General features: G+C 40.7%; 1 protein-coding gene across 1 annotated transcript in view; it reads right to left on the bottom strand.

Moving 5' to 3' along the window:
- Positions 1-19,268, bottom strand: part of DLGAP1 (DLG associated protein 1) — a 435,074-nt gene extending 415,806 nt beyond the window's left edge. Inside the window, exon 1 of the mRNA XM_075084759.1 lies at positions 18,607-19,268. The gene's annotated coding sequence lies outside the window, so the exon portion shown is untranslated. The remainder of the gene's footprint in view (positions 1-18,606) is intronic.
- Between the last annotated feature and the right edge of the window lie 5,945 nt (positions 19,269-25,213).

Below are 25,213 nucleotides of genomic sequence, written 5' to 3'. Positions count from 1 at the left end.
TGCGTGAAAACTCAATTTAGTTTTGTGATCCAACATAATCCAAAAATATCCAGACAGAGGTCTGCAGATGTTGAGACAGCATGTGCCTATCTGTATGCAGGTTCTGTAACTTTTATTTATGTACACACGCACTCACAAATTTTTAACATAAATTGAAGTTACAAAACTTGCACACTTCATTTTGTTCATTATAAAATTTCAGCTAGTCTAATAAGGAGCGAATTTAGAGGGTCACTAAAATCAGATAAAAGGCACTGAGTTACTTACTGCACGTGCATTTTGAGTTGCATCCTATCATGCCTGTTTTAAAAATATTACCTATTTGTACACTGGTATGCAGTCTGAGCCTAGCTGTCCTGGGGCTAGCTGCCATTCTGACATTGCAGCTACTAATTCACAAGATAAACTGAGCTCCTCTTGCTAACTCTGAGGAGGAAACCTTTCGGGACTATGCCTCAGGAGTATCAGAAATCAAAAACTTCACACTCAGAGCGAACTAATGAACTTTTGGCTACCAAATACAATGCCTCCAGTGCAGCATCCTCTGGCCACAGTAGCCCACAATGAAAGCGATACCATTGTGGTGTGCTTTAATCTAGGTCACAGCTGACACCAATCTACGTTACCAAGTCTAAAAGTCATCAAGTGCAAATCACACCAACCTCACAAAAATAATTTCCAATAGTCAAATGCTTTATATAAGAAACAGTACTGACACATGTTTGATAATATACATTTGTAGAAAAAAAATGTCTTATCTTGGTGTGATTCTGCACGCAGTAGATATAAATCCCAAGCCATAATTCTTTTTGAAGCATTCCTGGAAAGAGGTCTACAGGAACAAATGCAAGATACAATCACTTCAAATAGCAGACAAGTTGGGATCCACTGAATTTCAGCAAATCTCTGAAGTTTACATATACCAATTTTTCCTCAAGCCTTATCATTATACAGCTACTGTAACGATAGACTGTAATAAACCATTTTCTTATACTAGTTCCAAATGCATTTCTCCCATCTTATCATTTGTCTAAAAAGGATCTGAAAATAGGTCATAATTTCCATTAAGTTGTTTAATATGCAGAAAATTTCACCCAATATTTTTGCAGAAGTCTCCTGTAACTATATGACAGACACAGGAGTATTAAATATTTAAATTTTATTTTGATAGAAAACAATCAATATTAACCTATTTATGGTCCTTAACAAGGTGTGATAATGAAAGAACAATAGTTTCAGTGCCATAAAGGAAACACCAAAATGATCAGAGGTACTTGATCTGGGTCTGTATGAAACTCATGTTAGGATCTGTCAAATTACGTTAATTTTATATTAATTGCTGAAGCTTAAAATCCATTTATTCTCAGAAAGTGTAGTTTAATCCTCTATAAAATCAGTTCATAGCCAAATAATACTGTTAAAAATTAGGATATTAATGCAATGTTTTTGACATCAAGGAAAAAAAGGAATACTGATTTCCTTCTGTTGCAGTTTGCCACACGCACAGTTAATAAAAATAGACAAATTATGAGATAACCTCTGAGCTCTGAGGAAAACGGGGTTGCAGTAAGACAAATAAATGGCACATTACAAAGCTGTAATTAACTGGACAGGAACTGGTTCTTCTTTGGAACACCTATTTTAATTTGTATCAGGGGTGTTTTATGGGTTGTCTGCCACAGGAGCAAAATACCCATATCCATTCCTGCACCACAGAAAATGGAAATGAGAGTAAAGCCTAAACAAAAAGACCTAATTTAATCTTCTCTCTGAGGGATGGCAATATCTCCTGAATTGTCAGCTTAGCAGGAGCATTCTTTCTGAAGCTACTGCCTCTAAGATGAGGTACTAATGCAGAATAAAGAGATAAGCATTAAAAATATCCATAAGCACAAACAGTTTCCCCCACACAACATGCAAGATTCCAGAGCTATATTCAACTGAGAACATGGGAAATATTATCTTACAGAGAGAACTAGTATTATCTCAGACACTGAAATACAAAGACTGTTTGGTGTCACCATTACAATAGTTTTCTAATTGTGAATATGATTTGAGAGATATGGTGATACTGAAGATTAATAACATTTTATAGTGCAGATGGGAAGGAAAAGAGAGTTTATTATTAGCAACAGAATAAACCGTACCCTCTGTCAAGAGGCCTCTAAAACGTGAGCAACATAGACAATTTTTGTACAAAGAATTCCAATGGAAAAACAGCAGCTAAAACAATGAAAAAATTTACATTCCATTTGAGTGAAAACAATTTCTGCATATCATTCCTTACCCTATATAAAGGAGCTGACATTATATTACATTTGATTTCATTGCATTAAGGAGCAAAGATCTGATCAAATCAAGTTTACAAATGCTTCTGTCCAACTAATAATGATGATTAAAGAAAAAGGAGAACTTTAAATTCTTTAAAACCATTTCAGGCAGATTGCAAGTACATATTTATTAGGACAAAATTATTGAAAATTAACTATGTATTACAAAAGATGCTTTAAACTGGAAGAACAAAGAAATATATCAGGAGATTAAGTGACTGCTACAACCTTAAGATAGCACTGTTTTGAGAGTACTACAGTTTTGGCAAGAATTAAAACAAACAAAAAAAAGTATCCTTCTGCATCAAAAAAATAAAAACTGGAAGCTGCAATATCACGCCATGATGGATGTATTCACCGTATTCAAGTCCAGCACACATTACAGCAGCTGGAAGCAGTTTAGTTGCTTCTTTTCCACTTTAGGCACTACTTCAGTCTCTCCAATTCCACCAAGAAATGGCAGTATTTAGTAACATTTACCTCCTCTCTTTTAAGACAGAATCCATCCACTGAACTCTCTCTTGAATTACAAATGCTTCCCTTCACAAGGTCAGTTTACTCTTAATGGTGTGGAAATACCTAGTGCAGTTTCCTCCTGGTATCCTATGGAGTATATGTTGTACATACCATGCCTAAAGCCACATGTCCTCTGTTGTCAGGAATACCTATTTGGATACGGAACTGAGCACATCAGCTGATTTCTCAGGTCTTCGTCTTTCTGACTAAGAGCCCTTTTCAAAACAGCTATGTAATCTCTTCTCAAAACAACCCTAATTAATTGCTTTGGTGTTAGGATCTCAGTCTCTTGGCTCACTGCTATAAGAAGTTTTTGTATCAAAAGTCCTGGTACCTCCTGTTAAACTATAACCCAAAGACTTTTGCTCTTCCCAGCCAACTTCCTCCTCCTGCCATATCCGTCAAAGCACTTTTTAAGAAGTATCTCTGGATTCAAGTTTCCTGTGAGTAGTTAGCACCATCCACTCCTGAATTATGGACTCTGTAGACGGTCCTTGAAAGCAGCTCCACATGAGTGGCAGCGACACTCTGCACAGCACCCAGTCATGCTGTCATCCATGATACCCTACCAAGGGGTTCCTGGTAAAACAATCTCTCCTACCAACAGTAAATCCACCTTAAATGGCAATTATTTGCATCTCTTCAGTCCCAGCTACTGCCACAGACAGCCTAGATCTTAGATCTGATTTAATCATTCAACTGATCTTGTTCAAATAAAAAACGTGAAATAATCTGAGTTACAAACTGCAAAAATGCCTGAGTTTTTCAGACTTCTTAAACTTTTTGAGAAGAGCAGCTGAGATACTTCTGAGCATGGGTTTAAAATAAAAAGTTTTGCTTAAGTTGAATTCTTAAAATACCTCACCGAAAAGCTACTGCTCCCATTCTTAAAAATAGGGCAACAGGGTTATTCTGGCTTGAAAGCTATGAAAATCATCAAAAGGTGGCCTCAGAAAATTGCCGTTTCATCTCACCCAACAGGGGTACATAAGAAGCTGTAAGAAAACTCCTCTTTGTACCCCAGTCCCACAGAACACGCTCCCCCAGCATCAGCCACTGAACGCACCTCAGCCTGCAGGTGAGCACGAGCCTTTCTGTCATTGTTTATTGCTGTTCAGTGGGGCACAATGGCATGGATGCTAAAAATGAGATAAAAATATACTCTGTTACTAGTACCTTCTATCCTCCATCCACACTTTACGGAAAGAGTGGAAGAGAAGGCAGAGGCAGCATTCACCATAATGCAGAAAAAAGGGGAGAAAGAAGCGTGGTGCACACAGAAGGAACATGAGGCAAGACGAGGAGACACAGGAGTCAGGCTAGGGGAGACAAATGAGACAGGGGCAAGGAGATATGCAGTCACTGAAGTATATTTCATTCCAGGACTTGGAGTGGAGCCCAGAAAACTGAAGTCTCGAAACCCTCCTCTGCTGTCAGCTAGTATTTACAAAAGGTAATTGCAAAGCTCTTCTCTCAGATTTGCAGCTGGACACAGAAAGGGTAACAGTCCTCTACAGCTACTTGTCCCTTTGCTATTCCAAGAGGAGACAGCTTTGCACTAGAGTTCTTCACTTCTTGGGATACCTATATGATACTACTGAACAGAAAAGGAATGACATTTTTTTTTTAAAAGCACAACATTCAATACCATAAAAATGTTCCAACGTTAAAAGTGTTAAAAAAAATTTAATTCAGTGCATAATGAATTAAACATTCAAATACTGAAATTGTTCCTATATACGCTGTAGCATGCGCACACACAACTGGCATACATCTCTTTTCCTTTACAACCATGGGCAATTAACACATAGCCCACATCAACATGTATGCCAGCATCAATTAAGTTTCCTTTCTTTAACTATGAATGAAAACTTCATTCTTGTTCTGTGACACATGATTTCAGGCATACATAAAGGTCACAATACAAAGAAAACAGTCTTCTGAGCTAGTGTGAATAGAAAACAATTCAAGGGACAAAAAGGAGACTTTGGTCAGACGTACACCCAGGCAGTCCCTGTCTGCTGCTCCAGCATTCTACTATGCAATTTGTAGCATGCAATCCTCACAGCTTTTTTCCCCTCCCTTTTGATATGCCTCATGTATGAGGTTGTTCAGAGTCAACAGTGGGTTCCAGAACTGCTTTAGAAGGTGAAGACCATGAGGTTTACTGGAAAGCTCTGTAAACTCTCAAATCACAGAACTAAGCTGAATGCAACAATCACCCTCAGGGAGATATATTACATTAACTCAGGGATTCTGAGTGTTAATTTCACATGTCTCTACAACACCAGTTATTCTAAGGAAATGTTTTTAACCTCTGGAAGTCAAAAGATGTACATTTTCTACTGCAGTTCTATGAAGTTTCCTGATTTGTATTTATCTACCATTAGTAAACTGGGATTTTCTGCACACATATTTCCTGAATAGTAAAGTTAGTGCCTGCAAGTGCAGTCTAGCGACCACCAAAGTGTAGAACCCTGATGAAATGTTAAACAAAGCAAGAGATACGCATTGACCTACAAAGCAGATGTGTAGCACTATTTAACAGGCTTATGGACAAAATGTATTGCTGAAACATTACAGCGTGCACCTGCATAAAGCTGACTGTTGATGGGAACCAAAGCTGACAAAGGCATAACAACATAAAAATGCATCTGTGATCTTATTCTGTATGTGGTGAAAGTGACAGCCCATCAGAGTACAATTATCATATATTACTAATGGAATATTAATCAAACATTCATTACTCTAATTAGAAAAACTTGTCTTGAAAGGCAGTCTGACTTTTCACCTCTGGAACTGTAATTGACACACAAATGAATCTGACAGTCTTAATGACTGTAAATCCTTAGTGGGAGAAATAGTGTCTTAATCTTCCAGCATTTAGCTTAACAGCGAGTTTCCACTCTCCGTGGGTAAAATTCAAGTCAGCTTAGATGGTCTCATGCACTACTTCAACCTCTGTTAAGTACTAAGCATATGTCTAACATGAGGCAAAGATAATATATAGCCTATGTGCAGGTTTACTGAGTGGGGATTAAGTTTTTCTTTGAAAGAAACCTGGAATATCTGTCTATAATGTACAAAGTCAAGCCTGAACTGGGATTTCTATTATCCATGGGCATGCACGCACTTTTGAAACTATATAACATTTTTGTCCCTCAGAAGCATCATTTTTGTGCACATACAAGGTCATGAAACCCACAAATATTAACCAAATACAAAGGAGACCAGGTAGCAGCATAAAGTCTGCCTTTCAAATAATTTGCATGGAAAAGAAAAGCATTTAGGAGATAATATTTTGATGTGCCAATAACCCAGCAGGACTCATAAGAAAAAGAAGGCGGGCGGGGAGAGATGCAATCTTTGTGCTTATGTATTGACATAATCCAATGCCTGCTTAAGGCAATGATAGACATCACATTCACAGTGTGAGCCCCATATTTCAGTGAGTATCAGATAAGGCTCCTATGGATTATCCTAGCTATGCTAAACCATGAGACATTCTTTTAGCAACAAAAATTGTATGCGTACATGTTAGAGGCTCCACCAGGCTATGCTGGCTTATGGCCGTGCTTCCTTTTATGCACCTTGCTGAAGATGTTGAAATCTGGACCCATTTAAGTCACAATGACTTCTGCTATTTATTTCAAAGGTTGTTCTGATTTTACGCATTGTAAAATCATAGAATCATGGAATATCTCAGGTTGGAAGGGATCCATAAGGATAATTGAGTCCAATTCCCTGCTCCTTGCAGGACTACCTAAAACTAAATCATGTGACTAAGAGCATTATCCAGACGCAACTTGAACCCTGACATGCACAAAAGATACCACCTTACGATTAAAAAATTTATAATACACTCTGACTTTACAGGATACTTGGTAAAGTTAATATAAATAAATTGAAATTCAGACTGTTGGCAAAATATAATTTAGAACTACAAACATATTTTATTCTGTCTTGACTTTATCTATCAGATAATTATTCAGGAAATATGAAGAGTGTTACGATTTGTTTAGCACTGTAATTTTTTGTATGTTACCATTTCAAGTTGCTGTGTTATTTTCACTTATATTATCAGACATGGTCTGAAAGTGTGGGAAAGGGCTATTTATCACCTCTGAAACAGGAAATCACCTGGAACTGATATAACAAATGAAGGTCTAAGTATTTAAAACTCTAAAAGCATAACTTCAAATTCTTTAATCTTTTTCTTTGGTTATACATCTTCATTATTTTATGTTATTAAAGTCATTCACACTATGTGTTCACTTGTAACTAAGCTGGCAAAGAAAACTCAGAAATCATCTATACCAGTTCAGTTTGATGTGATTTTCTGTTGCTCAAAACAGTAATTTTTGTATGAACTCATTTCTTCTTGCTAAACACAGACTCATTTCAAATTCATTACCTTGACAACAACATCCTACCAAATAAATAGTGACCATGTTTTCACCACAACAGGGATGGCAATATTGTATTAGTCAGTGAGGAGACAACGAGCACTTCTCATTTATTACTGTGGCCAGTACTACACAAATAATTTGCCAGTTGTGATACTCATTGCATAAGACATTTCTCCCACACGTTCTGCTCTTGCTTTACCCACAGACTACTCTGAGGCTTAATGTCATATGCACTAACCCTTAAGGTCCTAAATTTCAAATTCATTCCTTAATTGGCTACGGAAACTGTTGTAACTGGTCACCTTAGGTTTTCTGTTGGTTTGGGGTTTTTTGGGTTTATCCCCCCTCAGCTGTCATATATCCCCCATACAAATGATAAACTCTTACCCCTCTCTTCCTCAAAAGAAAAAAAAAAAAAAGCCTAAGGTGAGGCAAAATTTTAAAATCTCTAAATACTAGAAGCTGAAAAATGGTAATTACATAACAAAACCAAGTTTTCGTTTGGCTTTATGTATTTACAGTTATACCTACTTGAACCTACCATTAAGTCAAATCCTCTCCTGTTTTCATCCCACTTACCACCCTGTAAACACACCAGTCACAAACCCAGTCTTCTGCATTTTGCATCTACTGAGATAAACTCTACTGCAAATACATTTCTGCTTCCTGTTAATGCTATCCAGTTGGTGTGCAGAAGGGAACAAGATCTGCTCTATTTTGATAAAATATGTGGTTTGGAGTATTTTTTTTTACAGAGTATTTTCTTCAGCATCTCTTTGGTTTAATTTCACATTTATTTAGTAGGCACAAGCAGAGTTAGTTAAAAGTAGTTATTAACTAAAGCATGACTAATTTCATCCTACTTTCAAAAAGTATTTGACCCAGCAATAAATACAACAAAATTAATCCTACTTCTTAAAATACCCCCATGTAAACTCTAAAAAGATGCTTAACAAAATAACCGTTAATACTGTATTTGCCACACTTAATTTTCCAGCACATACACAAGCTTAGCTCTAGAGAGACTCAGCTGAATTAATTTACTTACTTTAGCTGGTATATTGTAAAGATAATAATGGAATCTATTAACAAAGGACTACATGATTAGGTTCCATAAAATTGTGGGCAACAATCCATGACTAATCTGCAAATTCAAAGGGGGAAGCAAAATGAATTTTTTTCTTTATTTATCTATTTTAAACAGATAAAATGTACAGTGCACATACTGAACAATATATTTAAACATTTTGTTTCTAATACTATGGCTTAGCTTTTTCTTCCACAAAACACACAGCAGGCAGCTTACCTTAGAAAAAATAATATTACAGATGAACAACCTGGAAAGTGACTGAGCATTTGGGTTATACACACGTTTCAGTACCTAATGTTGGGAGGGCCCAGTTTGGCTCCAGGATGATTTGCCATTGAAATTCAATTAGATCAAGAACTGTTCTCTTGACTGCTGAATTAAACACTGGCTGATGATTATTTAAATAGTATGTGCTGAAAGATTTACTTTTTTCCCTAAAAAAAAAATCTAAATAAATACTTCAAATTTTACAAAATAAGATGTATCTCAGTATCAGACAATGTATGCATTCAGCTTTCAGTAATAACTCACTACACAAAAGTAAAGCAATTTGTTTGCATCCACTAAAACAGAATGAATCATATCCAAGATACCAAATTGTAGTAATAAATTACTGAGCTCTTCTAGTGGTAGAAAAAGCTTTATCATATTAGATTTTACAGTGCAGCTCTATTATAGTCATCTTTTATTTATTTATCCAGCCATACATCATGTTATACTGAATAACATATTGACTATTTACAGTCTGTAAAGGGCACACATCTGCCTAGATCAACTTGTTTAAAAATACTATTTCCTTTACCATGAATAAGGGGCGTGTACTATAATAAAAAATATGAGCGTAGTGTAACTGTGCTGCTGGTATCCAAAAACTCTGGACAGGCACTGTGACTATGCAGAAAAACTGTCTAATAGCACGCCCATTGAGTGAATTATTCTTGAGAAGTGGACTTGTGAGTAGTCGGGTCTACCACATGCATGCAACTAAGCAAGTGTGCTCCATAGGTCTGACCTAGGGTTTGTTGAATCCGCTATTTATTTGAGCTAGAAGGTCTATAAATCCATGTTCTCAAGGCCAGCTGATGGCAATAACTAAGCAGCATTTCAGTCCTGAGGTGCCGGTGGCGTGTGTCGTCACTGCCTTCAAGACCTTCCAGAAAGGAATTCACTGCTCCTCCTCCAGGTCCTCATTGCTTCCACCAGAAAGAGAAGAAAAACTCTTTAACTTGTCCCATGGGCCTGAAGAACTAATTTCAGTTTCTCTTCTGCCTCTTCTACAACACCAAAAAGCAGCAAGAGGTTAACGTCAAGAATAAGGGAGTTTAAAGGGAACTCAGTCTCTCACTTCCGTTGTCCCTGCAGTTGAGGAAAAAAAATCCCCATCAAAAGATCAGTCCTGACTTAAACCTATATTCTACATGTATGTAAGCCTGAAGAGGTAGTGCACGTTTGCCAAGCATATTGCTAACACAAGCAGTAGCTGCCATGAACTGGATATGGAAGGAAAGATGAGTACAGCAGCAGTTTACGGTTAGACTACGTGTTAAGGCAAAATCAACAGATTCAACTGAAATAATTTATACTCTACAATAACACAAGGCTCTCATGTACACACAATATTGGAGTCAACACTAGGTTCATTTTTTTAATAGAAAGCAGTAAAAAAAGAAACCCAACCAAGTCCAAATGCTCAAAATCAGGACACTGCTTTGTTCAGCAATTGTTCAAACCAATGCCTAAATCAGCTGCAAGGACTCTGTAAGCTAAGGCCCTGATGGGAGAAGGAAGCCAGAAAGGCTAAACTAGATCTGGCAGACTCATCAAATAATTAATTAATGATTCCAGTTCTGTGTAAAAACAAACAAACAAAGAAGAATCACAGCTGAACCAAGTAAAAATCTACATCCAATTTATTAATCGGTATCTCTTAATTTGCAATAAAATAAAATAAAATACTGGGCTTTTCTGCAACAGCCTCAGGTTCAAGCACTGTTTCTTGCATCAAGGACATATCTTTCACAGAGATCACTGGGAGCTGCACAGAGAACATTGGTAGGATTTATTCTAAATGATGCACTATTAAATATGAAAATGAACTTTAGTAGGACACCGTTGCAGATTAGAAATATTGAAGCTTTTAACAAATCAGATTGACATTTGTGGGCTTTCCTACATATTAGTGTCTCTGTTCTTAGAGGGACTGTAAGTCCTTGGGAAAATGGTCTAATTATTTTTGGTCCTATAGCAGTTCAGGAAGCAAACGACAAATAAGTTGAATAGCAAAAAAAAAAAAGTTTTAGTTTCCATAGATGTGCAAAGTCTGCTAGAAAATTGATTACTGGACACATAGAACTCAAGCCCCCAATTTTCTTCTCATTGCATGTAAAATTTTTCCTTTTAGTTCCAAAAGAAACTGAAATGGGCACCACAATGAACCTTCATCTTTCTCTTGCCATGCTCTGCTGTGTGGTGTCATGGAGGCACCAGAAATTTAGAATAAAGAAACGTGATGTAATTATTTTCTCCTAGGTCCTGTAGAAATGCTGTGACCCTTGAGTAATCCTTTAGCAAATATTTTTGTCTTCAGAAGGGCTCTGCAAGTGTAACACCTAAAAGTGTTGCTGTTGCGTTTCAGCATTTCTTATGAAAAAAACCCTCTAATATGGTCCTGAACAACTGGTGCTCAACAGAAAAAAAACCTCATAGGGCTTTTCACAGAGCAGGCAACCTGCTCCTGCAGTTCATGTTCAAAATGCCAGTCAGCATTAAAAGCAAAGGATCAGGTCAAGAACTTTAGTATACTCTCATAGTTTGACTTGGGTCTCTCAGAAATGTCCCCTGGAAGGCAATTTAATATGAGAGATTAACTATTTTGCAGTATGCTGCACTGATTTTAGCAGTACCTTACATAATATCTGCTTTGTAAAGGACCAAAGTACTTGAATACTGCAGAACTTCCTTGTGTTTAGCTTTTCTCTTTCTGTATTTAAGATCTCATTGTTAACAGTGGAAAGCTTTTTTCACATGAATTTGTAATAATGGGAATGGCATTTCCTCATCCTTTGTCTAAATCTACCACTGATAATTATTAAAGTCTGATTTTAGAAATATGCAAATTATTATTCCTTTTTTTCTATCTGCCCTGATCCTGATTTCTAAAGATATCCCTTTTTTTGAAAATACATTTTATTCAAAGACACATACAATGCAAGAATTTAACCATATGTATAGAAGAGTAAATGTCCTTTTTACTGAGCTCCTTAGGATATTTGTGATATGCACGTGGTCTGACAGGCTTCACACTGTTGGTTTTGCCCCTTGACTGAGAAATTATTAGCATATGACACAGCAAACAAATCGTCCTTTTCATGCATCAATACCTTTGTTCATATATAATTCTGCTATACAACTCTCCCTGCAAAATACAGCATGAAGATTCCCAGTGGGTAAATTTATGTCATGCTCTAGAGATGTAAAAAACCATACAAGTAGTCTGGAAGTCAGACCACACACCATCACAGCATGGTAAGAAACACCACACAGATTTGCAGGTTGGAAAAAAAAAGAAAAATTATAATTTTTACATACAAAAAGCAACCCACGCTTCTACCCAAGGTGAAATGAATGCGGTAAATGACATTACACAGGTATTGAAACAGCTCTACAAGAATATTGGCTTTGAAGTTGTTTTTACGAACTAATGAAAACAAAAAAAAGCCCCCCCAAAAACCAAAGTAGAAAAGGTAACCAGGGAATAAGTTTGTAATATTTCAGGAACTAAAAGCATAAATATATTTTTCTGAAATAAGAGGACAGTCAGATGGTTTGAACACCATTCAGTTGCCTCTCCCGAGTGCCGCATCAGTAGCTTGGGGTTTTTTAAGAAAAATTCCTGCATTGTCCCTTTTTCCATGGAAGAGGGAAATCCTAATGTGTAAGAAAAAGGTTTCACCTTCAGTTTATAATTCTTCTCAAGTTTATTTTATCAAATACGTATCCATATTATGTTTTTTAAGAAATCCATCTTTTTCACTAAAAGTTACAGTGCTTCCCAAATGGACATTGTACCTCTTATTCTAGAGCCTTTCATTTCATACAGTGATATACCTACCATACTTTTCAAAGTACCACTAATCTAGTAAATCCTAGCACTACTTCACCGTTGCTATTAAATGGCATACACATCTAGGTCTTTGGGATGACTTTTCTCAGAAAATCATTTGAATAATCTCCCCAAATATTACATTTTATGGTTTCAAAGTTCTTCCATGAACAGAATTACTGAATCAACATTCATTTTTAATCTAAATTGTTTTGACATGACAATGCTTGCAATACTTCATTTCTACAAAATAACAATATAAGAAGAAATTATCCTTCACTCCTTGCTGTGGTGATTTTTCCCCTATTTATTCTACTTTGCCATCCCCTTGCCACTAAAAACCTACATTTGCATATTCATCAATATTATTTTTAAAACGGTATATAAATTTGACGGTAAGCACTTCTCTGCAAAGAAAAGATCTGTTAGAAGGAACAGTTAGGTGGATGATCTCCTACGGTACGTTCTTACAAAATGGGGTCCGATAACAGAATTTAGCAATGTTCTCAAAGACGGTCACAAAAAAGAAAAAACAAAACCCCACAACTTTATGGAGGTAAATGAGATGCAGAGCTCCTGACAACTTGAAAGGATCAAACCACGCCCGAGCATTATGCCCAATGAATGGATAGCCAGAAGACACAGACTGAAGAGAACAGGAATCTCCTTTGATATCCTTGTGAAACGTTTGCACCAGTGCTGTTCCAGCACCACAAAACCAGAAGCTGCATTCTCCTGCAATCCATGAAAGGAAGCTCACCCCCTGTGAACTGCAAGGACTCTGAAGTTCCTTCAGCTGCATGATGGAAAAAAGATGGAGATTCTTGTGTACTTTGGTCATCTGTGAGATGCTGCGTGTCCATGGAGCATGCTGACTCTCAGTACTTCTGCTGGGCAAAGGCAACTGCACACTGCCTGTTGTCTGGTTATGCACCAATAGATACTGTTGAGACCACTACCAAAACCCAGAGACCTGGATCTCATCTCCATTTCTTTCATTTTTTTCTTCCTTTCTCTTTTTTTTTCTTTTGATGACAAGACAAAAGAAAAACACACGACAGTAGTGAGACTGGAGGTATTTAAAAGACATGTAGATGTGATGTAGATGTGGCACTAAACCAGGGCATGGTTTAGGAGACATGGTAGTGTTGGACTGATGGCTGGACTTGACAATCCTAGGGTCTTTTCCAACTTTAATGATTCTGTGAGACACTAATTCTCAGTGTTGACTTTCAATGTTGGATGTGCACTGCTAAAACTGAAGTTAACAGATGAAGGTAAGTGACGCTGCTGGTCATTGTCTCTTGCAGTTATTGACCTCCAATCAGATATTTTATCCTGTTCTGTCTGCAAAACTAAACAGACACACAGGAAGAAAGTGTGTACAAGCACAGAGTTAGCAACAGAAATCACACTTGGGAAGCTGGTTAAAAAAGTCTGCTCCCTTTCTTTTGCAAAAGTAACTCAGCCAGCATCCTATTGGCATGCCCCTTGAATTACCTTCAGTACGGATTTACACCCAGAACATGAAATGGACTTTCAAGCACAGTTCTTAGACAAAATTTTTTTTTTGGATCTTAATCCCCTTATCTCCCATTTCCCCAAAAGAAAGAAAAACTCAAGGAATCCTTAACTGGATCCAGCACAGGTACCACATCAGCACATCAGGCTACACAGAAGCTGAAACTTGTAAGTTGTTGCAAGTCAACTCAAGCTACTGCAACCTATGTTCGAAATTAGCCCACAGAGCTTAAAAAAGCAACTTCTAGATATGAGGCATCATCCGTAACTACTGAGATCTTTGGTTGTGAGTTGGTGTCACACACTTTTGTCATCTGAACCACAGCAAGAGGTTTGAACCTGGACCTAGATACCTTGAAGTGTACATTTCCTTCTCACAGTGAGAAGTCGATTTCTCAAATCCCTAGTTTCCTTAGTATGAGAAATCAGAAGATGAAGAACCTCTTCAGTTAGTTAAAGGTGATGGTAAAATTTTCAAAGGGAGGGAAACAACTGGGATGAGGGACATTCATTGAAGTGCTACCAATACAGGGACAGGGCATCATGTGGAAAGAGATCAGGAGTTTCTCATATACAAAGGTTAAAGGAAAAGCTTCACAGACAACTACTAAAAAATGATTCTCAGCTAGCAGAAGAGACTGAAGATACGCATAAAGTCAAGCTTGCTTGGCAAGCCAGATTAAGAATGTCCTAGCTGCTATCATTATGGTTTCTTAAGCAAATTTTCAAATGACACAGGCAGCTCCTTCAGAAACACAGAAATACAGAAAGGTAGAAATACACTGCATGATTTCAAAGCGCTGCAAAGTGTGTCTATAGACAATCTGCCAACAAGACAAGAAGGCCAAAGTCAGCATTAGCATCTGCCTTCCAATTACAGGGTCACAAATGTCATATTGCTCAGTGACAAATGATGACTGCTGTCTTAAGATGGCTGCTCTAGCAGATGTTTTCAAATTATCATGAACTATGTCACAGGGAAAGGCAAAAGAACTAGAAATATGCCCAGAGAGACCTGGTGCACCAACGGCCTAAGGGAGACATTTAAAAAGCCATTTGGTTATCTTCTCATGAGATTTTAGCTACAAAAACTGAAAGAAACAGGGGACTAGAAAATACGTTATACTCGCCAGTGAAAGTTTTAAGTATCTGACTACAGGATCTTCAGGAATAAAAAGCATTCAGTTCATCTCAGCTTGGACAAAGACACAGTCTAGGCAGACAGTTCTTCAAAGAAGAGAGGGAGTTAAAAAAGAAACCCCAGCAATTACCCCAGAAAGCAGTGCTCCATATTACTGCTCTGTGATGACCGAGTCGGGGCCAAAGAAGATTTCATCATTAGTATCTCCAAACGGTAATCCTGGTATCATATATTACATACTGATTAAAAAAAAAAAAAATTAACCCCTGCTCCCTAGTAAGAAAGAGGTAAACTGCTTTTACTGCTAGAAAACCTGTGGGACTTCATGGGGGAACTGTCCAAAAAAAGTACAGAGAAATAAAACAGAAAGAGAGAAAGGAGATGACCGCCCTTCTGTCTAAAATGGACTAAGGAGTAAGGTTCTGTCAGGTCTTCCACACAGAGCCAAGACAGGTCTTCAAATCAAAAACCTGACAGGGAAAACAACTTACTTCTGAAATCCCATAGCCAAATCATATAGGTACAGAAACGCTGAAATATGACGCAAGCGGAAGGGAGGACGAGAGTGGGGAGGGACACAGAGACTGTGCTCATCCAGTGTAGCATCGTGCTCCGGAGCAGCTCTCTAGAAGCATGAGACAACAGTGAAAGCACACCCCAGTAGACAAAATAACCACAAAGAGGAAGGTGTCAATGAATGCTGCTACAAGTTAAGGAGCGGGTAGGCGTCTAGTCTTGACCTATGGTGAGGGAGAAAATCCTCTCTCTTGTTACCATGGAGATCCCCTTTCCAGGTTCCTTTGGATGAGCTTTGTGCAGGAGTGCAGAATTTGGCATAAGAGGAAAACAAGTATTAATTATGTGCCCCTGACAAAAATAGCCTTTCTAAACCTTGAGAGAGACTACAACAGAGGCTGTAAAAATTAAGTTTGGCTACAGAGATTAAGGGCTGAATAAACTATCTCATGTTAAAGTGCCTTGAGTGCTATCTTCTTAAAACGGCAATGCCAGTCTGAGGGTATTGCACCTTCTAATTTGGGTGAAAACTTGAGTTACTGGATGGTATAAGACCGGAGTGAAAATTACAACAAAAAAATTGTGTGGAGGCTGCTTACTACTGTTTCTTGGTACAGGATTGCCTTCTTTAATATACTATTTCATTAATTATTCATGCAGTTATTTTTGTAGTTCTAGGTGGCAACATCACTAGCCAGGGCTGCACCGAGGTGCACCACCTTTATAGGAAGGACAACATTGCAAAGTCTAACACAAACAGATTACATTGGTATGCTTCTGAGTGTTAATCCCACAAGAGACAGACTAGAATGAGCCTTGAATTAAACAAGTATATTTAACATATACAGTTCTGGTGAAGAAAAAAACCAAAACTTTAATTCAGGAAGATATATATATATAAAAAAATAATGGAACACTATCATACCCTTCATTTTGAAACTACTTGATTACCTCTCTAATAAACAGCATATTTTGCTCCCATAGGTTTTCATTATTTTATACTATCTGATTTTAATGGTTCTGAAACACACAATATCAGACAGACAAGTAAGCTACGCAGAAGATGAGGAACTTTGTTGTTGCCATTAAAAAAATCCTAGTTTTCCTGTAATCGTTACTATCACCAGTACATTTATCTTTAAACATATATCCTTTGGACTTTTGGACCCTTTGGATCAGTGAATGCTGATGAAACTCGCAGCATCTTTTAAGTGAGGGGAAATACCTGAAGTGTATACACTGGACCCACATACCAGTGCAAATTAGTGTTGCCTTTTTAAAGGTATAGTACTATTGAAATAAACAACCGGCTGAGCACACACCATGCCTACAAGCACACCTACCTTTTATTTGGTTAAACAACTACTTTTTTTTTTTTTAATAACTTTGTATGCTGTCCACTACGTTTCTCACCTTGTGTTTTGGTTTTTTTTTTTTTTTGCTTCCCGTCTTTAGCAGTGCATTTACGTGTCTCTGACAGGTGCAGAAAACAACATGAATGAAACGGGGTTATCCAAACTCAATCCTGCGTGAAACCGACGCGCTCCCTGTTAAATATTAATTACCCAACAAATTTTCTCCAAGATCAAACCACCGACCTGCTTCAGAAACAAGCAGGGTGTAACAGTTTCGCTGTTGGCATCCTGAGCCGGGTTTAGTAACAGCAAGAAGGGGGAGAAAAAAAGCCGTAATTACATAACGGACCTCGCTAAACGCCCCATTTCCCCGGGGGGAGGGATGGGGGGGGCAGAGGCCACCCCACCGCCCCACGGCTCCGGGAGCCGGTGCGCCCCGGCACGGCGGCGGGGGGTGGGGGGCTCTCCTCCCGGGAAGGGGGGCTGGCTTTAACCCGTCCCGGGGACCGCCCGTCCGGCCACAGGAGGTCTTGGCCGCTAAACGCCCAGACGTGAGCCACGCCGGGCCCGGGGGCGCCCCGGGGAGGGAAGGGGGGGCTGCGAGTGGCGGTGCCCGGCGGCGGGGGAGCTCCGCTTCCCCCCCGGGCCCGGCAGCGCAGGCTCCGCAACGCCGCGTTCCTCCCTTCCCCGGCCGGCCTCAAACGGCCCCCCCCGGGCAGCCGCGCCTCCAGGGAATGGAGGTCTGGGTCGGGGTCCGGGGAGCCCCGCGGGACGCGGTCCGCTCGGTGCGGGACCTCCTCTCGGTTCCACGACATCCTCGCCCCACACGGGCTTCGCTGAGGGGGGGGGTGGGGGGCAAAAATTCACCCTGCTTCTCATGTCCTGCCGAGCAGGTACACGGGACAAACTCGGCCCTAACAACAGGCGAGAACTAGTTACGGAGCTCGCAGGTGTTTCGGGGGGCGGCGGGACGGGGGTGCGGGGGGGCAGGGCCCGGAGCGGAGGGGCGGCGGCTGCCCCCGCCTCGGTCGCTCCTCGGGGAACGGGGGCGCCCCCGGGGCAGAGGAAGAAGGCTCGCCATCCTCGGAGGCTGCCAAAAGACCCGCGGAGGGGGGGGGTGTAAAATCTCTGCACCGCAAGGCCAGCTAGAAATTACTCATTTGAATGATGCAGCAAACGATATGGGGGGGGGGGGGGGGGGTTGGTCCTCCCGTTGCCACTCTCCAGCCGTGATTAACAACGCACAGGTTCCCCGCCGAAGCGAAAAGCTCTGTCTCTTCCGCGCACACAGCAATTAATAGCAACCTTCATCCCGCGAAACCGCCGCTATGCACTCCCACACGCTCGCAGCCGGCGGTGGCAACACCTCGGAGCACAATAGCGGGAACCTCTCTGTCTCAGAGACCGGGGGGAGGGGGGGTTGCTGGGGAAGCCAAGCCTCTCGCGGCAAAACCCGGTCCCCCAAGACGAAGAGTCCCGGGGAGCCGGGGAGCGGCGGCAGCGGCAGCCGCCGGCGCGGCAGGAGGGCAGGCTGCCTGCCTGGCAAGCGGAGGGCGTACCGCGCAGCACGCTGCCAAAACACCATCACCCATCGGTATTGTCAGCAAACAGCACACACGCATTTACCTTTTTTCTGCCCGCCGTCCGTCAGTCAAGCATCTGAGGGAGAGAAGGAGAAAGGAAAGGAAAGGAGAAGAAAGAGACAGAGTAATACAGAGAGCGAGAGGCGGCTGCTAATCCCCGTGTAGAAAGACTTCCAGCAGCAGCAGCAGCATGCGTGTGTGTGTGTGCGTGCGTGTGCGTGCCCGGAGTGGAAGCACAGCCCCCCAGGCGATGCACCGGCTCTTGCACCGAAGTACTGTCATGTGCGTATCTCGGTGTGTGTACCCATGGAAAAAAAAAAAGAGGAAAAAAAAAAAAAAAAGAGACGGGGGGAGACCAGTCAGTCACACGCCCGGCTGTGCACTGTTGGGGGTGGGGGGGGGAAGAGGAGGAGGAGGAGCCCAGCGCTCCCCAGCCCAACCACCGGAGGAGCAGCTCGCTACTACGGCGGCCGGGCACCGCAAGCTGCCGGCGTGCTCCCCCTGCGCGCCCGCCCTGCCCCTCCCGCTCCCAAGGACGTGGAGACCCCTCAGGGCCTCGGTCCCCCGGGGCCCCGCTGCACCCCGGGCTGACCGAGCCTCTCGGGAGGCAGCCGATTGCCCCTTCCCCCAAGTTTCTGCCCCAAAAATGCCGCTCGGAGAACGGCCCCGGGCCGCGGGGATGCTCTGCGGCCTCCGGGGGGCCGGGGCTGCGGCGCTTCCCAAGGGGGAGTCAGGCCGAGCCCAGCCGTGTCCCCCGGGACCGGCCACGGCCGTACTGAGGAGGGGAAGGGGCTGCCCACAGCTTCGCGCCCCTGGGAGCGGGGGTACGCGGCGTTTCCCCGGGGGTGCTGCTGCAGCCCGGGGCAGGGATATGACAGGCGGAGCCCCCCACACCCCCTCCCCAAAGCATGCGTGTCCCCTCTTGTCCGTGCGTGGTGGGTCGGGAGGGTGCGGGTGTGACTGTGAGGACTATAGGTATGACTATAAAGGTATATGTTTGGTAGTATTGAAACTGAAAACGCGGCGACCGCCTGTGCTAATCCAGGGTGCTGGGCAGGCACCCTGATATTCGCGTGTCCAGTCAGGTACGCTCAAATTTCAGCCACGGTATATGACCTACTAAAAGGTATTTGAACACCGGTAATATGTTAAATCAAATATTTGCTAAATAGGAAACATTGTATCCATCTTTTGGATATACAGCCACATATACGCATATAAATACAATTCATGAAAGAGCTAAAATAGAATGAGCAAATTATTCTTATGGTCCTAACTTTACTAGTAGGTCTTGCCAGCAAGGTTCAGGATGTGATTTCTTTAAGCTCCAAACCAGGAAAAGTTTGTGAGAAATGTCCATGATATTTTATTCTTTGTACAAAATGAGTAATATGTATGGACTAAAAGTTAATCTTAGTGGTAGGAAAAGGTTTATTAAATGACAAATATGAAAAAAGTGTGTGTGGGGGTGATATCAGGTATACTGTTTATACGAATTTTTTGTTTCTTTGTAGTAGACAACATAGACCTAATGTCTCAGGGGTAAAATGAGGAAAGGAAGAAGCGTTGAAATTTTTAATTGCAAATGTAGGTCACGTCTACAGGCTAGGTAGGCTAGGAAATTCTAATGACTGATAATTATGTTAATTAGCAAGCAATCAACCAATTGAATGGGGAAAAAAAAATTGGTCAATCTATTTTAAAATAATTGTTGGGGTTTTTTTTAGTTGTAGACGTTGTAGGTGGTGTAGAAAGGAAATCACTGAAAAGATTGTCCATCTTGTTAAGATTTAGCTGTCCGCAATAAAATATTTTGAGACTTCCCAGAAGTCCTGCAATAAAATCAAAAAGACCAAATTTGTTGTTACTAAATTGCATAAATCAAGTCAGTATGACATTGTTAAAAAAACAAATTGCACCCTAAAGCCATGCGAGTTGTTCATTTGTTTCTATAAAATAAAGGTACACATACCCTTTTACTTCTTTAACTGAAACTCAGATGCTGAATCTAAGCTAACTCAGGTAAATAAGCTGAATAGTACAGCGTTCATTTATTTTTTTGGGGGGTAGGGTGGGGTGTCTTTATATGCACAGCACTATCTAATGCAGTATATTAGTTTATCTCTCAGCAAGAATTTTTTGACTTGTCATCAGGAACTGTATTTTCAAGCTAGTTTCAAATCCGGCATAATCTGTTGATTAAAATGTGACGGTCTGTGAAGACCTCATAGTAGAATTTATGTAATCTTTCCTATGTAATTATGCGAAGATTTAGCCTGCCCTCCGTAGGCCTGTGAAGTTATAAAGCAGATTTAGTCATGTTATGTGTGATAGTTCTATGAAAATATTTATACCAAATGGGTTGGTTACATTAGTTAGCAGAACTAGATAGTAATGAAAACAGATACCATATTCTTAGGCTTCATACAAACTTCCAGAAATGAAGTAGATCAAATTTCCTTTGAAGACTGAAGAGTAAGAAGGAAAGAAGGGACATTTTTACATAAAATTATCTGACCTCAAAATAAAAGCCAGCATGGAGATTTAGTTCCTTTTTTTACTTGTACTCCCTGTTGTGAATCTAAACCATTAAATCAATTTTCTGGATGCTCCTTGTTTTCCTGACTTCAGTCTGGTTGGGCCAGGAGGGTAGGAGAGGGAAGTCTTGCTGTAAATTATCTCCTGAACTGATCTAGAGGAATCTGCATCTTGGAGGAATAAGAAATTCAAGCTGCTTTACATAATGATGTAGATGGTCTTCGTGGGCTGCTAATTATTTCGATTTTAGGCACAACACTTCTTCATACTGGTAGTCCTAGTGCTCAATGGTGTCTCGAAAGACATGCAACTTGGAGGTGAGATTTCCAAGGTGGGAGCAAAGATGCTTCACAGGGCTGTGTGAGAGATGGCATGCACGAACAAAACTGAGAAGAGGCTGTGAAGCAGAGGGATTCGGTAAGGACAGTGAACAAATGTAGGTGAAGAAACAAATGAAGAAAGCAAAGCCTGGAATAAAAATGTTCCAAAATAATTTTCAGATCAGAAGAGTAGGAATCAGAAAGGAAACATTTTAAACAGCCTCGGGAGGTGAGGCAGTTCAGTACTAGTATCTTCAGCCATCTGCAGTTTATCCAATTACCCCAAATGCAAATGTCCTTATTATACATCATACTCGCACTTTGATCTCTTGCTTCTTGGAGGAAGTTCTCTTTGCTTTGAATGATGGTGAAAGAGGTCATCGTATCGACTGTCTTTAGTAATAATTAAACAATATGCATGATTACATGTACTTCTTCCACGTACTGGTATTTACCACGTTACAAATTTTTAAGTTTGAAAATACGATTAGTTTTTGTCTGTCACTGCCCTCTACTGGAGATAAGGTCAGAACCGCTCGATTAGGTCTTCGTGTGAAGGAGCCACTACACCTGCTGGTCATCCTCATTTGTCGGTGAATCACCTTTCCACGTCTGAGGCTTACAGGTGTGAAGGTCTGGATGGCCAGCGTCCATAAGATTATTTCCTTTTCCTTGTGAGTTCAAATAACTGATCATACAATTTGCTGCCTGCAGTTTGTTGACACAGGCAAAATGATGACTAAGCAACGCCTTTTAAGATACATGTCCTCCGTTAACTTCTGGGGAAGAGGCAACTAAATTCATCACAAAGATGCTGAAAATCTTGAGCAGTGCTGCTTTGATAGTATTTGCCTGTAACTTTGTAGATAACATCATTGCCTTTCATATCTAAATCCTTTGGTTCACTCTCCATTGCATTACAAAAAGATGGCCTTCCATCCCTTTTCCTACTCTGACCTTTCACGGCTCTATACTTACCTTTCACTGTCTATATCAATACTGCCAGAGTACCGCATTTTTGTTATGTTTCATTTTCGTTTTCCTCATAGACTGGGCATTAGCAGAACAGGTGAAACATGGAGAGCACAGCAGTGATATTCTCCCATTTCCCTCGTGTCTCATTCCCTCCACCTACTGTCACAACAACTCGTGCGCATCGAGAGCGGTTTCTGTTGGAGCGCACTAGGTTTTCCAGCTGGGTGGGCACGCACATCGCCAAGGCACACTGAGAGCTGGGAAGGATGAGGTCTGCTCAGAGCGTACAGCAAAGAAAGTTTCAGTATCAAGCTCAAAGTATGTCTTCTACACAGCAGATGCTAGCAATTTCTCTGTTCATTTTCAGCTCTGCCACATCTAGGTCAGATTTACAACGATGAAGATCACATGTGTGGTCTTCTCATTCCCTTCTGACATCAGCTATTGCTTCAAGGCAAGAAGGCATTCTGAGGGTGGCTGTAAGGATATCGTCAACATGGGCAAAAGAATAGCTTTGGTGGCTTCTACCCCCAATCTGATTAATGGTAGAGCTGTTTAACCTAAACCTCTGCTTTCTCCTCACCCTCTGAGTACCCTGAAGCAGACATCCACATAGAAAATTTTATTTAAAATATTTTCACTTTCCTAATACTATAAATATCTTTTACTGAAAAGGGTTAGTATCTGCCAAACCCACTGTAGGTCTGTCTGTTGTATTTTATTGGGTTGCACTGAAGGCAGTAATGTCCTAGGCAGATGAATTGGGTGGGTTGCCTCATTTCATGTTACCTAATTATTTGCTATAAAAAACACTGCAGCAAGTTCCTTTCCCTGGCCTAATGGATAACATGGAAGAATTAACAGGGCATGGAGTAGAGCGGTTGCTCCCAATGAGTGGCTCCTAAATGACAGGCACCCTACAAGGAAAATGTAAGCAGGCATCAGCTCACCTTGTAGAACCACATTGACTATTGATTGGTCAGTTAAAGATGGTTGATAAGAAGGCCTGGTGAGCCACTGGTTACTCACCCAGAAAACCTGGAAGAGAGTAGCAAGTAATCCAAATACAGGGTCAGTTCAGCATAACTTTGTAATACAGAGGAAAAAAAGATTCAAGATTACCATGGATTTACATTTGACACATATTCTTTTATGATGTAGAAGTAAAACAAGTACTTTGCTAAAGGTATTATTCTTATGACCATCAGGTTATCAAACACATAATTCCACAAAACCTGTGTCTTTCAGCCTCTATCAGGAAATAAGTCAGAAGTAGTCCTGAGAGGCTTCTCAGCAGGGTCTCTGTTTCGGAAGATGTTAAATAGAAGATTTGAGAATGACTTCTTCCCTCCTACCCTCCAAATCTTTGATTGGTATTAGAAAAAAGCAAGTTGTTGTGATTTTCAGATATCAGGAGATATTTCAGTGTTATCAACAGCAATGTTCTGAACAAGCATAAGAGAGAGGAGGAAAAAATTTGTTCAAACCAATAAACCCATGAAATTCCCTGGGTAGAATGAGAATAGTTTTCCAGATTTTGATATATAGCAAAGTCCTGAGAGAATGGCAAAGTGCAAATGCATCAAGGAGGTACATTCAGTTTCTTAATTAAGGAGGTCTATAATAATGTACAATAAAATAGTTTTTTTCATTATGAGGATATCATTCTAAAGTGGAGTGCGACAAAACCATAGGAGTATTTTTGCTACTTTTGACAGTGTTGTGGTTTAGCCGGCAACTCAGTCCTACACAGCAGCTCGCTCACTCCCCCACCGGTGGGGCAGGGGAGAGAATCAGAAGGGTAACACTCATGGGTTGAGATAAGAACAGTTTAATAATTAAAATAAAATAACAACAATAAAAATGCAATGGAAAGGAAAACAATGAGAGGCATGAAACCTGGGGTGGGAGAGGAAGGGGAATGAACCACCAAAACAACCCACACATGGCACAGCCACCCACCACCAGCCCCTAAACCACAACTGCCCCCCTATGTACTAACCACCCCCATTAATATACTGGTCGTGGTGTCACATGGTATGGAATGAACATGCCATTGGTCAGTCGGGGTCAGCTGCCCCGGCCGTGGCCCCCCGCCTCCCAGCCCCCACCCACATGGCAGAGCGCGGGAAGCTGGAAAGGTCCCTGACCACCACAGGCACCACAGTGAAGAGAATTAACCCCCTCTCAGCCAAAACCAGCACAGACAGAAAGTGGGGAAACAGGGAAAGCTTTATAAAAATTTGTATGGATGAGAAGACTAGTAATCCTGTAGAAAATTGTCTCTCACTTAGGATCTTAAGTCAGGTATTTTTAGATAAAAATGGTATTTTATAGCTGCGTTAATTCCTGAACAGGCAGCACAAATAGCACAAAGCAATCAGAGTTAGTTGAAAACTACCATGACTAGTGTGTACAGAAACCACCATTCTCTACTGTGTGAACTAGGATTACTCCTTTCTTACAACAGGTAACAGTGGAAGATACTTCTCTACTCAGACCATCTGCACATCAAAAGCCCACAACAGTCAACTGAGATCCAAACTGAGACCATGGCTTCATTTTCCTAGTGATGCTGTCAATTCAAACGTTGTTGAAGATGAAAGACTGTTGAAAGCCATCTTTATTTTTTATTAATTAATAACTTAATCTACACAGCATGAGGCATATTGGGAAGAAGAAAACTTATTACTTCCATTTTGCAGGTGGAAAGCTGAGTATCAACAGAACCAGAAACAAGAGCTGGACTCCTCTATTCTAGTTTTAGATTTTAACAGTAGGGTTTTCATTTGCATCTAGCTTGGTCTGTTTCAGCCA

The sequence above is a fragment of the Phalacrocorax aristotelis genome, chromosome 2 (genome assembly GCF_949628215.1).
Source record: "Phalacrocorax aristotelis chromosome 2, bGulAri2.1, whole genome shotgun sequence".
Lineage (NCBI taxonomy): Eukaryota > Metazoa > Chordata > Aves > Suliformes > Phalacrocoracidae > Phalacrocorax > Phalacrocorax aristotelis.
This window is presented reverse-complemented; position numbering and strand designations above follow the sequence as displayed.